This window comes from Notamacropus eugenii, chromosome X (genome assembly GCF_028372415.1).
Source record: "Notamacropus eugenii isolate mMacEug1 chromosome X, mMacEug1.pri_v2, whole genome shotgun sequence".
NCBI classification, from domain to species: Eukaryota; Metazoa; Chordata; class Mammalia; order Diprotodontia; family Macropodidae; genus Notamacropus; species Notamacropus eugenii.
The window spans coordinates 51956063-51956476 of record NC_092879.1 but is presented as its reverse complement, the minus strand read 5'-3'; positions in this window follow the sequence as shown (position 1 = coordinate 51956476).

Genomic DNA, 414 nt, shown 5'->3' with positions numbered 1-414 from the left:
ATCCCCTTTCTGAGAAGATATGATCAATTTCATCTATAAGCTAAAGACCTCACCAAAGAAATCCATAATGAATAGTGGACTGGAGAACTTCACTAGGTGGTAACCAACAGAGACACTCCAGAAACCTTACTGTGTATGGCATATGTGATTAATGTATCCAAGAATGAACATGGGACTCACATCATATCTACCAGGGGTTAAAAAAAAAGAAGAGATTTGGGGATGGGAACAAAGAACCAGACTGTATGGACGAGGAAAGTAGGGAGATTTGGGCCATGCCTGCAGTTTAAAATGGAGAACTTTCTCTCCCAGGAAAAAAAGCATAATGCCCCAACCCCAAATAAACCCAAACTATGATGTGTATTTTTTAAAAGGGAAGCTTGAGGGCAGAACCAAGATGGTAGAATAGAAGCA